This window comes from Talpa europaea (genome assembly GCF_964194135.1).
Source record: "Talpa europaea genome assembly, chromosome: 15".
NCBI classification, from domain to species: Eukaryota; Metazoa; Chordata; class Mammalia; order Eulipotyphla; family Talpidae; genus Talpa; species Talpa europaea.
The window spans coordinates 31,084,912-31,099,715 of NC_140083.1; the positions used below are offsets into that span (position 1 = coordinate 31,084,912).

Sequence of the window (14,804 nt, forward strand, 5' to 3'; positions counted from 1 at the left end):
GTGCAAGGAAAACAGAGGGATCCTGCCCCACCCCAGGCTCCCTCCCCCAAGAATTCCCCACCCACCCCACCCCTTTTATTCTTTCCTCAACTCAAACTGAGATTTACTTTAGCAGATGGGACCTGGGGGACAAATGCTCACTGCTCTGTGCAAGTCTGTCCAGAATCTCGTCTGGATTCCGCTGTCATGCTTCCTCTGATTTTGGTTTTTCTCCCTCTGACTCTTTTGTTGCAACTTTTCCTTCAGCTCGCATGTCTCTTCCAGCCTGTGGTCATCACGAGTTGACATTTTCAGTGAGGCCTGACACTGTTCCCCTCTGACTCATCCAGAGCAGTGACTTTAATTAGGGGCTAATGTGAGGACAGAGGAAGGGGACGTGGAATGTGTTGTGACTGGGGGAGGGGTGCTTGTGGAGGGTTTGTTTGCAGCAGGGTCACTTTGTGAAGGGAATCTTCTGAATGCTGTTTGGGTCTGTCTCCTTCCAAGGTAGAAGAGTGCTGAAATTTCTTGTTCCAGTGAGTGGCCCAGAAAGTTCACCTACACAGTGCATTTTGGAATCTGGTGCCTTTCTCTTTGGGCCATATTTATGTTTGTACAGGTTGAGTGAGAATTTCTAACTCTTGGTGATCCTAGCTTAGTCCAGGTCTTTCAATCTGGGAAATTTAGATCGCAGCAAATTATTGTTGTCCTCTAAATTGTGACCCCATGTTTGATTTTTCTTTTCACTTTCTAGCTTGAGTGACAACTTAAATTTAGTCCTTGATACTCCCAATTAATTCTTCAAATTTCCACAAAGGAACTCTAAAGTGACCAATAATGCTTTCTCCAGTTTAAAGAAAATAAAAGAAATGTAAATAACCAAAAATTATACAGCATAGTAATGCTTTTTAATTATATGTGAGGGCAAAGAACTGCATTTAGTTAGATATTTGCAACTGCATGTATCTAGTTTGTTTCTGACACCCCAAAAGATCCCCCTCTTGGCAGGATGGGAATTCTGCCAGTATTCATTTGTATTGTCTCCCTCTGCATGTAGAAGTCACTGCATCTGAGTTATTTCACAGCTGTCTATATACTAACTTGTCAGAAGGTGTGCCTTTATACCACTTTGGAAGTCTGAGGATATGTTTTGTTATTAGTGTGGAATAGAATATGATAAAGGAAATTTAAAGCATTGCTACTCTGTTGAATCTGATACTTAAAGGCATACCTAAATTCTAACAAGTCCAATCTCATTGAATATTGGACTAATAAGTTTCACACTGAAATCTTCCTTTTAAGATCATTCTGTGAATTCAACAGGAGTTGGCATTCAGGAAAAAAAAAAGTGCACATGAAAATTTATTTAAATTAAATCACAGACGCATGACCACTACATCTGTATTTTTTGGATTCCAGCTGAGTTCCACAGTGCTCTTTGTACTTGGTGGCTAAAAGGATAATCTGAATTTTTTTTCAGGCTTGTCATGTGATTTCTTTTTCAGATCATGTGCTAAGCGAGAATATTTTATTATCTTTCTTTATGATAACATAAAACATTTTATTGTAGGCCAGATTATATGGAAAAGAATTGAAGAAGGTGTTCAGTCTTATCGTTATGGAAATTTATTCTATTGATTATTATTTAAAGGGTAAGCCATTAATTTGAAAATAGATTTTTTTTTCCAAATCTTACTGAGAAATTCATTGTAGTATTAGTAAAGATTTGACCTGCATCCATTTGAGCTGAGGAAAGAACACACAGAGCCAAAAGATTAACACAAGGTCAAAGAGCTATTAGAAGCAGAGTCAGCTGAGAATCATGGATTTGGAAAATTTCATTCAGTCATCTCATGAAGACCCTTTAATTTGAAGACTGCTGATGCTAAGTAATGGCCAAGGTCATACTGCAAGTTAATAGCAGAGTCAAAATTAGGCTGGAGGTCTCCTGACGTCCTCCCCAGGCCATTTCCACCACAACCACTGAGTATAACAGAGAGTTTGGATTTCGAAATCTCTGTAGATGTGTCTTGCTCTTGTGATTTAATGCAGCATAACACATTCACTGGAGTTCTAACTTTTAAAGGTCATCTATGACTTTTCAAATGTATGCATACCAGGACTTGGTTGATACAGTTTTTGCCCTGCACCACTTAACATTAAAGTAAAAATATGGGATTCAAATTAACTTGTAAAATGAGCCCTATTTAAACTTTCCATTTTTATTGACCAGTCAATATGTGATGTTTTGCTATCTTTCAGTTTGGCTAACATTTGTTTGTGGGACTTATCTTCAGGGAAACTCCTCTTCAAATTACTGGAGGTTGTCTGATAAAAGAATAATTATAAACCAGCTTTCTATGTAAATGTAATTTAACATTTTTATGTGCATCCTTCTAGTTCAGATACTATCCTGACTTAATGTTATCTGACTAGCTTAATAAATAAAATTACATTGGGAGGTCCAGGATGAAATTATATTTTGCATGGGCATCATTCTAAGGAAGCTTAAATCAATTATTAAGTGGCTTGCTTCAGCTCTAGTCTTGTTGCCACAAGTCTCATTCTTCATAGAAGTATTTAGCTTTTATAAACTTTTTTCTTACTTTAGTTCATCTTTTACTGATATAGGTGAGATGAAAAATTTATTTGTCTAAATTCCTTTTTTCATTTTGTTATATCTATGTCAGCATTTCTTCATCCTTTATGAATATTGAGAAGATTGACTCAGTTCTATTATAGATGTGTTTTATTTCTAACTTTACGATCCAAACTGTCAAATTGAAACAACAGTGATAGGAACTGGATAATTAATTGAATTTTACAATATCATTGTTTTGCCTTTTATTTTGGTTGGCGTTCCTTCTCCTTGGTTACTTTTTATTTATTTGTAAATACCTATTTGAGAGCCTATACATTGTTCTAGTCAACTAGGTGAATAAGTTTATGTTTCATACTTTTAAATTCTTATCTTTAAGGATAGCATTCAAAGAGAAATTTATAAAAATTCAAATATAAGTTGTCATGGATACCTGTTGTGGAGAAAATGAGCTCAGGAAAGAAAAGTAGAGATTACTCTATGGATGTCATTGATTAATATTTAGAAATAGCAAAAAGCAAGAAATGCAAAAAGATAAAAATGTTATACACTGATTATTTCCAATTTAATAGCTAAGTTTTCAAAGGCAATAAAGCTCTTATGTGATTTCCTCTGAAGACAGTATATCATAGGTAAGTGCACAGGTACAAGCAAAAATTTTTGCTAAAACTTATAATTTTCTTTAGAAGTTAAAAAAGCATAAGGACAAAATACTGGAATCAAAATATTTTAAATAATGTGTTCCCAATAACCGAGAACAGATATTAGTTCTTCCATATCTTTTCATTTACTTTTTTCTTGGGGGAATTGGGATGAGCAGAGGAGGGAAGGTGATTTAATTCAGTTTTATTTTAGAGTGTGACTCTTCATTTGCATGTACATGTCTTTGATACCTCTAGCCTTTTTTCACCCTTTTACTTTCAAAGGGCATTTTGCAAAAGGAAACCTGTCATGGAACTACATTATGATGTTTACTTTTTGATGGGGAATCCACATCACTTCATATAAGTTTTCCTGAACTTTATCTTCTAAATTACCATTATGTGCAGCTCAGCCTGAGTCAAACATGGATTGTGAGAGTGAATCCATATATTTTTTTAATCTTAGAAACATTCACGTTATTGTTTTATCTCCACAGCATCACAAAAATACACTTTTTAAAATTATTAAGATTTGAATTTCAGTATCTAGAATTGATTTCACAATTGTACATACTTAATTTACTATCTAGGGGCCATTTTTTCACTCTTGCTCAAGCCATAAAACAAATAGGTAAGAAATGATCTAAGTAAATATTTACTAGTTTTAAGTGAAGATTAAATTGAAAAAAACTATCTACCTCACTAAAAAATACAATAAAAAACTCCATAAAAAATTAAAAACAAATCTGATTTTATGTTTGAAGTTGTTTCTAATTTTGATGACTGAAGTTTTTGAATTCAGAGAATTAAATAATTAATTAAAAATTTAAGTCAATTTATAAAAAAACTATAAAATACAAACAATTTGAGTCATGTATTAAGATTAAAGAAAGAAAATGCATTGATTCTTATTTCGATGCAGTTAAAAATTTAATGTCTAAATATGTTATTCATAAGAGATTGTTGTCAATTACTAAAATTTTTAGAACATAGTATATTCAATGAATATTGATTATGCAATCACTAGATCAGAAATTATGTAAAGTACTGGGAATGCATGGGGAAGACATGGTGCTTTTCTCTCAGGAAGTTCAAAATAAGTGTATAATAAATGTTTCCTAAATTAAGTTAAATGATGAAAAAATAATAAACAAAATTCTAGGAACATTAGATACATTTTTCTCAAAAAAGTCACAGTGGAAATATTCACTGCACACACAGGAAAATGTTCCATTTAGAAATTATGATGTCAAGCTATTGTTAGTGGTTATTTTTTTATGAATGTGTTAGACTCTTAATCTTGAGTTTTCTATTTTTAAAGTGATTTATGGGCTCTTTGCAGTATTACTAGAGAATATGATGAAGATTTTACTTAAACATAGGAACTGAATTATTTGGACTGTAGTCAAATGTTTTCACTCCTTCTGTATTAACTGAAGGCCATGGCCATTTGTATGCATATAACAATGCAAATGCAAACTTTAACACCATGAAAAGAGTCTGCTGCAATTGTCTGGTGCATATACATTTGCATCTAATTGTCTTGACCTTTTCCAGATCTCTAATTGAAAGTTCACAAATAAATTTAATTTTATGATTATAATCTGAGCATTGGGTAGGATTAGAGAATAACTAATTAAATACATCAACAAAAGAACCAAGTGATTTCAATAGTCAATTGTATATTCAGTAGTATATTTGATTACAAACTGGGTGATCTGATTGATTGCTGAGCACTCGGCGTGTCAAAGGTGAATGTAGTTGGACAGATTAAGTATGACTCTGTCTTGTAATATTTTGCTAGGAGCTCATATGTAGACTTGACTTGATGAATGTTAAGGAAATTTTCCTTACTGTGAAGAAGCTCATTTTCAAGGCAACTGAAAACAAGGGAACATGTAGGTTTATGTAAAAATGCAGGTCATTCTTGCCCATCTGGAAATGTATATCGATATCATTTATTTTTATCATTACAAATACAGTAAATTTGGTTTTCAGGTCTCATTTTTTTAACTTCTGAATTATATATCCACTTTGTTATAGCAGCCTTTAAAATGTCTAAATAAAATGGTAAAAGGCGCTAAGGGACATAGTCTAAACAATAAACATCAACATATTATATACATTTTATTAAATTCTGTTTGAAATATGAATCACTTAAAGGAGCAGTCAAGATAATTTGCTTTGGACAAGATAGCTTTTCTTATGGGTTGAAGGTTTGTAATTAAGTTGAATAGTGTGTAGCCAATATTTTTATAGCAATTGTCTAAATGTGAGTGTTGGGAGAAATGAGGAGGAGTAGAGAATATATGGAAACAGCATTGGAAAAATGTCTGGACTGGGATCTTTGAGAGTAACTCACCCTGATTAGTGATTTCACTAACCTTGATTTCACCACTAGCTGTATGTGTGACCTTAGAGAATCTATTTTTCTGAGTTTTTGTTTTCTTTGCCTTATTGTGAGAAAAAAAAAAAGAGTATGGCTATATTGGACTAGATAGTATTCAAACTTCTTTCCAGCTCTAAAATTTTGAGATTTGATGAAAAACATGGATATTTATTGCTAAAGATGCCTGGGAATGGGGTGGGGGAGGAACATGTTTGCTCTGCTCTATTTTGATTGTTCTCTAAGGATCCTCATGCAAATAAGTTAAACCAGCATTGATTTTGTTTTTGTTTTTGTTTTTGTTTTACATTTATAACTTTCTGCCCCTTTTTTCCCTACAGCTGTTGGGTAGCTGCTGCTCTGGTTACCATAGAAACAAGTTAGCTCCTAGCTTCCTGTTTCCATTGAAAACAGCTTTCTCTCAACCACATATTGATCTCAGGAAATCATCAGGCTGTGGTTCTGTCATGAGACTCATAAAGATGATCGGCTCTGTCATTTCCTAAGTCTAAAATTCAATGCAGGTGTATATCCATCCACCCACAAGGATAAGTGATTAGATAATCTCAGTTTGATTCCCATAGGAAAAGAGCCTTGTCAAAGGCACCATCCCTTTTCCTCTTCCCATATCTTACACAGAAGGCAAAGTCTTATTCATTTGAGGATTTACAGATATGCCTAACACATTTAAGTGTTTACAAAATAGTGTCAAATTATTCAGTTCTAATCTCTTTCATAACGTATTCTATTAGAATAAGCATAGAGAATTCTATGTGGTCTAATACACTTCATTAATTTTATATTTTAATGTACTCATTACTGTATCAGTGAAGAATATTTCAAGATAAATAAATGTGTGTGTTTATTCCCCTTGAATTTTTCCTTTTAAGAAAATATGTTTTATGTTTCAAGATATTCTTTTTATTTCTATAAAAAGATATATTCACTGTTTTAACATAGATGCATGCTCAGGGAATATGTTTATAACATGTCTATATGGATAATAAATGGAAGAAACTTTTAGGGATATAACTTAAATTTTAACTGGGAACATTAGTGTGTGTGTGTGTGCATATATGCATGAATTATGTATATCCAATATATACACTTTATTAATGATAGACTTATTCTTATATACGATAGACTTCTGGTGTTCTTGAACTTACTTAGAATGTGAAGGAAACTGGTACAACTGCCTCAATTCACCGAGAAAGTAGTTGACTTGGCTGTAGCTAGTTACTGACAGTGACAGGACTAGAATTTAGATATGATTCTGGGCTCTTTTTGTTCAATTTTGATTGCATAGTCTGGAATGAGTTGAAAATTTAAATGCACAAAATTTAGTTCTTGGGAAGCAGCAAGTATGCTAGAAATAATTAGGGAAGAGTTTGCCCTCATCATTGTTTTATATACTCATTTTATTTCCAGATTCCCCTCCAGGGGCTTTCCCCTTCTATTGCTGCATTCTCTACTAGTCTCAAAACTACCTCATCTATTTACTGAGCTGCTACTTGTTTCCCTTCATCTTGAAATTTGTATGAGAGAATCCTCAGAAACCTTTACTGCCATACCAAGTCTTGTATAATACACACCAGAGGACGTTGAGATAATTAAGATGTAATATCTTTATTTCTTTTATCACTGTGTGTCTTTGTAATATATTTCTCTACTCTTCTTTGATTTGTCTTTAGAATTTTTTAAATTCAACCCTTTTCTAACCTACTGGTGATGGTTTTTATGTTTTATAGAACATTGTCCTCTCATGTATAATAAACTAGATTATGGTAGATTTCCAAAGGGGTAACTGGTGAATTAGAGGATTGATATGTTTTTGAGCTATTCAGATCTGCAAATGAGATTAGACGTTGTGAAGTCAGTAAAATACAGTGCAGAAAATAAGAAAATTTCCCTTGAATCTTTCTTTAACAGATCATTAGCTGAGGTGGTGTTCATTGCACTATGATGTGAAGCAACATTATAATTTTGGGGTATTTGAGGTACTACATTTTGCAGGAATGAAAACAGAAGAACTTAGGCCAAAATGTTGGGGAAAATATTCCATAATTGTTATGGTCACTTGACTTAGTTTTTCTTTTGAAAAGGAATTATGATGAGGGCATCTTTGTAATCCAGCATTTTCATGGTATTCCACATATTAAGGATCTGACAACATTGTTGACATCTTAAAAAAATTGAAACAATGGTAAAGGTGCTCCCTCTTGGCAATTGTTCTTTGATTTCGTGTGAGCAATGGAAGAAGGTCTTATCCACTGAGTTATCTCTATGGAGAATGTCCAGAGCTGAAAACATGGCACCTTTGGGTCACACTCATGATATCTTCCTCTATGCCATTTGTCTAAAACTTTTAATGTGTTCACAAGATGATAAAATGCAAGTATATTTTTATAAAATGAAGTTATTTAAACTAATATTGTCAATATAGTCAAATAATAAGTTCACTATAAGCTTAAGACATGCCTTATGAATTATATTTAATCATCTTAGTCTGGTATTAGTGTAACAGCACCAGCTTTGGAGGTTAGGTTTGCATGGTATTTTCCTCCATCCTTTTCCTTTCAATATGTCTGTTTTTTTTTTTTTTTTAAGATTTATTTAGTTAGTTATACAAGAACCAGGGTACAGGCCAGATGCGCAGGAAAAAAAATTATTTGGACCAATATAAATCATTCATTGAATAGTTTGTCAGATTGTGGGCCAATGAAAGGGTCAAAGAGTATTCAGAACTTGTGTAAAATGTCTGCCTTTGCAGATTATACAAAAGAAGCCAGGCATGGGGTTACTTATTTTGGTATTTTTTTAGTTTTTTGATTTAGGAAAAATGATTGTTTAAAAGTGAATATTGTGTAATAATTATATTGGAAAGAATGCAAAATAATCATAGCAAGAGTAAATTTCCTCACTATTTTGATGTATTCATTTGGATAAAATTGATATTGAGGAAGACAGAACAAAGTAGTTATTGCAGTTTGATTTATCATTTAAAGTGCCCAGCTTCTGTCTTGAGGTGAGCCATGAGATAGAATATAAAAGTTAATAAAATATCTTTAATGAAACCTGTCTTTCATATAAATTGAGTAGAAAATGCACAGAATAGAGCCTTAGCTGACTCTTTTATGTGCAAACAGAATTTAAAGCCGCAAGTAGTATTTTTAAAAGCAATTGGAATTTTATTATTAGGTCTATCACAGTCTCTAAAATGATAAGTGGATGCATTGAAGTTGAACAGCTACCATACTTGTACTATCATGGAATGTTTTTGTGAACTTATCCTCAATTCCCAAGTTCCTAATGTGCTTTGATATTTATACTACAATGTTAGAGATACATAATTCAAGAAAATTAATGGAACCAAGCATATTTTAATGCACTAATAAGCTTCAATGACATTAAAAATGATAATTGTTAATGCAAAAACAGGTGTTTTTTTAAATTAAATTCCTTGATTTTTTTCCCTTTGACTTGCTGCTCAGATTTTAGTTGTAATGTGCACATGCTACTAGTTCCTTAGATTTTTTTTTAATTTAGTGATTGTTTTCAAATTCTGTTCAATTTTCCATTTTCAATTTTCTATCGTTGATTTAATTTATTTTTTATTTCTCTCTTTTTGGTGGTTTTAGGGTACCATTTGTTTTCTAGACATAAATACAGTTGTGTATTTTGTTTGTATTTCAGTGCTGGGTTTCTTTATCAATAGCTTTTTGTTTCTTCTACCTTGGTTTGCATTGATTGGTTGCTTATAACATGTATGTTTTATATACCAGGCACTGTGCCAATGGAAAGATGAAAGCATATTTGCTCCCTTTAAGAAGTTTAAGATCTTGTAGACAGAGCAACAAAAGAGAAATGACAGTGGAATGACATAAGATCTCCATAAGAAATAAGCACAGGATACTTTGGGGTTTAATCTTTCCAAGATTGAAAAAAACGTATTGAAGGGACTATATACTGCTATTGATACAAGAAGATGAAGAAGAGGAGCTAGATAGGCTTTTGACACAGAAGGAAAAGCCTAAACAAAGCCCTAAAAGGAAAAGAAGGCATGGCCTGTGGAAGATACTTAAATAATTCAGCACAGCTGCAACATTGGGTAGGGGGTGGGGAGCTATGGCAGGAGACAGAAGCTGCAGTTGGTTAAAGGTTTGTGATCTGTTGAGAAGGTCTGTTCTTCCTCTGGTGGTAATGGTGAGCTTTGGAAATACTTTAAGCTGAGCAATGGCATGCAGAATTGTTACTGAGAATATGATCCTGAAACCTTTGTACTTGCAGAGGGGATTGGTTTGGGCAAGGTGTGTGCAAGTTTGTCTGAAGAACTATAATTTAGTTAAATTAATCCAATTTACCTGGATTGTATCATTGCAATAATCTAGATAAGAAATACTGGTGAACTGAGTAAAGACAGTAACCAAAATGTTGAAGCAAAATGGATATGAAGAGAAGTTGTTGATATTTTCGGTTCAGTGAATTCAAGGCAGAGAAGTCCAGACTGTCACCCTAGTTTCTGTTTGCACAATGGACAAGAAAACCGTATGACTATTTTTCTATTACAAAATTTGGTGGTGAAGTGATTTGAGAATCTGGTTCATCAATACTTATTCTTTTTATATATTTTTAAAATTTTAATTTTTTTACTTTACATTTTAAAAAGACAGGTTTATTAGGAAAAGGAGAAAAAAAAAAAAGAGAAGCACTTGCTTAGTCACAGGTGGGCAGAGAGAAGCTTTGCTTTGTAAATGGATAAGTTTTGTGAAAAGAAACACCTGAATAGTCATGGGCAGGCAGGAGAACTGCCAATAGTTATCCTGTTATATTCATGGGACTTAATACTGTAACATTTTATGTTATGTTTTATGATTTTAGATAGTCATTTCATAGATTTTCAGATCGTGGAATTCCGTGCAAATGATGACCCTTAAAATTTTTGATTACAGTAATTCACCACCGTTTTGTGTTGACGAGGAATAAGAAGTCCTCCCTATAGAAATGTCAGCTTTGCATTACTGCTATTTGCTTTACAGCTCAAGAAAATATTATTTCTTTTTACGTAATTTGCATGAAATGGAACTAACTATCCAATGCAATAACCTATGTAGACTCTAAAGCTAGAAGCTTAAACAGGGTTTAAATTTTTTCTAAAATTATTTTGCAGTTATACATTCCCTTGGAAAATTGCCTTAAATAACATTTTCTTTTACACAAATGTCCAAGAAGTGAGGAATGAAAACAGATACCAAGGGAGTTAATCTGGGAAGAAGGGGGTAGTTCAGATTTAAGGCTGTGTCTTTCTGAAGTATAAATATACCATGCCATTTTCTTGCTTAAACATTACGTATCTCCTGCCTTTGGCTACATTCTAAGATATACATTCCCTATCCTGGCTCTTCAGAAGCTGTCTAACACCTATAATCCTAATGATACTTCTTACAATTCTACCATATGGTGGAAAGTCATACCACACACTTTGCCATTCCAGAATAGGAGATGTGTTCATATTGTATCTTTGTGTACACTATTAAGCAATGCTTTCTTCTCCTGGACTTAACAGGTTGACACAGTTATGTTTCAATATCTTGTATTATTATCAAGTTTTACTTGTCACCTTCTAAAATTTCTCAAAAAATTTCTTTCTCTGAGTTTCCATATAACTTTGTAGACAAGTATTAAAGCTCTTAGCAGGCTGTATTAATATCTAAGAGCTGCTGTAGCAAATTACAACACAATGGTGTCTTAAAACAATGGAAATTTATTCTCTATGGTTCTGTAGGGAAGAAGTGTGAAATCCAGGTGTCAGCAGGATTTATTTCTTCTGGGTTCTGAATGAAAATATGTTTCATGGCTCTCTCTTAGCTTCTGGTGCTTGCTAGAAATCACTGGTATTCTTTGGCTTGTAGACTCCTCACTTCCATCTCTGCCTCTGTCTTCACATTTTTAAAAAAAGATTAACTTTATTTATTTATGCATACAAGAGCTGAGGGTATAGACCAGAGGTACGTGTGTGCGCGCGCGCATGAGAGAGAGAGAGAGAAAGAGAGAGAGAGAAGGAGAGAGAGAGAGAGAAAGAGAGAGAGAGAGGATTCACCAGAGAGAGTGGGGAGCAGAACAGGCGGATTGACTGAAATGAGGGGAGCAGTGAGCAAGACAAGAGAGGTCTGCTGAGCCATGTGGGTTAGTTCCCTGGTGGGGGATTCCAATTCCTGCTGCAGTGGCTGCTGCTAGCTTCCTAGTGCTGAGACTTAACCCCTTGCGCCACCAGGGAGGCCCCTGTCTTCACATTTTAAAAGGACATATTAGGAAAAGGAGAAAGAAAATGAGATACTTGCTTAGTCACAGGTGGGCAGAGAACTGCTATCGCTTTGCGACGGGAAAAGTTTTGTGAAAAGAAACACAGGCAGGCGGGAGAGCAGCCCTGTGTATGTCTTTGTATCTCAGTTTTCTCTTTTCATAAAGACACCAATTTTTTTTAAAGATTTATTTATTTTTACAAGAACTGGGGTACAGGCCAGATGTGCAGGAGGGTGAGAGGATTCACCAGAGACAGAGCGGGGAACAGAACAGGCACACTGACGAAATACACTGCTGAGGGGAGCAGTGGGCGAGACAGGAGAGGTCTGCCTTGCCATGTGGGCATCTCCGCGGCTGGCAGGGATCGAACTGGCACTGCAAAAGCTGAGGACAACTTCACAGCGCTGCGCTCAACCACCTGCACCACCAGGGAGGCCCAAAGACACCGATTTTGATTTATGGCTCCAACAATCCTGTACAACCCGTTATTAAACTAGCTTAGTTACCTCTGCAAATACGTAACTTCAAGATGAGGTCACATTCTGAGGTTTGGGGACACATAAATTTGAGGGATACACTCTTCAAACTGGTGCACAGACTTTTCCATTTTGGCAACATGTTTCCATTATCCAGTAATTATTTCATTTTCTGATTCCTTCTTTCTGTATCATTGCGTTCTCATTTAACAACTACTAAGTGCTGATGAATCTCTCTGAAGATATATGACAATTTTTAAAGTTCTATTCCATTTCTGGTATTGACTCTGGTCCCTCTATAAATGTTTTCTTATTTATCAATTAATTTTTAATAATGATTTTATTGAGGTTTCATTGGTTTTCAACACTGTATTTTAGGGGGCTAGGTCCATATCTCTTTAAATGTTTGTTATCATGCCATCCCTGCCACCAAATCACCAATAATCCTCTATCACAGTCCTTTGGGGCCCCCTCCCCCATCTTTTCTTGCATTTCCCTTCTGGTGGCCTCAGTTTTGTGGCCAGATTTAAAGAATTTGTTTTGGTTTTGTCCATTTCTTTGGATTTTTCTACACTTTCACTTTTTTATATTATTGCTTTTCCTCAAATATTTTTCCTTTGAAAGAGGGTTTGGGTATTTCAGTGTTCTGTGGGTAGATAGTCAGGATCACACAGAAACAGACTTCTCTGCAGAGTAAATAGGTAGGAGCAGATGGGCAAAATAGAGACACTCCCAAGGTCTAAGAAAGGAAACTATTTGGACAAGGATTTTAGTATATTTTAATTAATGTGAAGTGACCTTCCCTTTCTTTATACCCAGGCACTTTTTTTTTTTTTAAGATTTATTTATTTTTGCAAACAAGAACTGGGATACAGGCCGGAGATGTGGTGGGGTGAAAGGATTCACCAGAGACAGAGTGGGGAACAGAACAGGCAGATCTACTGAAATACACTGCTGAGGGGAGTGGCAGGTGAGACAGGAGAGGTCTGCTGCACCTTGTGGGTAGCTCCCTGGCCTGGCGGGGGATCAAATGCGTGCTGCAGTGGCTGCAGGCAGCTGTGCCACCCGGGAAGTCCTTTCCCAGGCACTTTAAGGTAATCTGAAGCTACTAAGGTGCTTCACTTTTCTCTATCACAGTAATACACCGAATTAGGAACTGTCTCTTATGGTTCTCCACTTAATTTAGAGAGCTGTTCCTGGTTGTATCCTGAGGGCAATCTGTGGCATTCAGTAAAGGAAGTGAGGGACATCCCACAGCCAGCGTCTTCTTAGTATCTGTTGCCTTTGATTTTGAGATTTCTTTGGACTCAGAATCTCCTTAGCAATCATAAGACCTGCCCAAAGAAATGCTCACTTCTGCACTTATATGAATTACATTCTCACCCTCCCTTTAATCTGTATCAGCCTTGGGCCTCTCTGGTAGTGCAAGAGGTTAATATGCAAACTATGAAGCTATCCACAACCTCTGCAGCATGAGAGGGAGCTACTCACATGGCACAGCAGACCTCTCCTGACTCTCCCACTGCTCCCCTCAGCAGTGTATTTCAGTCAATCTGCCTGTTCTGTTCCCCACTCTGTTTCTGGTGAATCCTCTCACACACACACACCCCCACCTCTGGCCTGTACCCCAGCTCTTGTATGCATAAATAAATTAAAATTAAAAAAAAAATCTGTACCAGCCTTAGTCCAATCCTGTTTGATTTCTATCTTAGTATCTGCAATCCAATAATAGCAATTTTTCCTGATTTCCATCCCTATGGCTTTTTTCCCCATAACTTTTAATAGGAATTGGCTAAGGAAAGGATTATTATGAGGATTATTATCTTCAAATTATTATAATTCAATTATAATTTGATTTCTGTATGTATAGGCTTCTTGTCCATACCAATTATGAACTTGTGTATAAGGATACTATTCATATTTTCTGTTGCCTTCCAGAGTTCAAAGTCTGACTGTTTTCTCAATGGGATTTTATCACCATCTGAATAATTTAGAGTTCCTTGTCTACCTGCATGTATTCCTGATTATTCCCCACAAAGTCAGGGTTTCTTTTTACCTTTTTTAAGTTCAGTTTTTTCTATCTTATCATCACCAAACAGAAAAAAAACAAAAACAAAAATGAATATACATTACCAACTATATAATCCTACTGAAGAAATCCAAAGCCCATGTATAGTGCATTATTTCATCATTGCTATAAGAAGCTTGTTAGGCTAACATTAATATTAAATCCTTGAAAATTATCACTTGGAGAACAGTGACACTTTAGTCATCTGCCCACTGAGAATACATTTGTAAGAACATGAACTTTGGTGCTCTAACAGATGTCTGTGGAGCTAAAAATGCCCAAATAAGCATAGTGAACACATACTGGTATGCTTTGACTTTTTTGCACAGAGACATTGTCAGTGGGACCAAATACT

The 14,804-nt window shown here is 35.0% G+C and overlaps 1 protein-coding gene across 9 annotated transcripts in view; it reads left to right on the plus strand.

Annotated features, from left to right (window-relative positions):
• The window catches only part of KCNC2 (potassium voltage-gated channel subfamily C member 2), a gene marked incomplete at both ends in the record, with an annotated part of 160,113 nt that overhangs the window by 806 nt on the left and 144,503 nt on the right, over positions 1 to 14,804 (plus strand). The window lies entirely within an intron of this gene.